This window comes from Tigriopus californicus, chromosome 11, assembly GCF_007210705.1.
Source record: "Tigriopus californicus strain San Diego chromosome 11, Tcal_SD_v2.1, whole genome shotgun sequence".
NCBI lineage: Eukaryota > Metazoa > Arthropoda > Copepoda > Harpacticoida > Harpacticidae > Tigriopus > Tigriopus californicus.
This window is the reverse complement of record NC_081450.1, coordinates 13,142,765-13,143,030: the sequence shown is the minus strand read 5'-3', so window position 1 is coordinate 13,143,030 and position 266 is coordinate 13,142,765. Positions and strand designations below refer to the sequence as shown.

At 33.8% G+C, this 266-nt stretch overlaps 1 protein-coding gene across 1 annotated transcript in view; it reads right to left on the bottom strand.

Annotated features, from left to right (window-relative positions):
- LOC131891189 (acyl-protein thioesterase 1-like) overlaps positions 1–266 on the bottom strand; it is a 2,458-nt gene that overhangs the window by 1,504 nt on the left and 688 nt on the right. The window lies entirely within an intron of this gene.

Below are 266 nucleotides of genomic sequence, written 5' to 3'. Positions count from 1 at the left end.
ACTATTTTACCTACATCAACTGAATTCAAGTACCCTCAATCATTTTTTTATATTTACCATGATTTAAGTGAGCTATACGTCCTATTCAATTGCAAATAAACTTCATAATACGAACCAATGCATTCCTACGGATTGACTCTTTCTATTTGACCTCTCACTTGAGCGTTCTGCATTTTCTTATTTTTGAAAAATAAACAACTTTTGCGCAAGGCTTTGTGCCTCGTAACGATTTTGATCTTGTCACTTAGGAAGTGTACAAAAAGCAG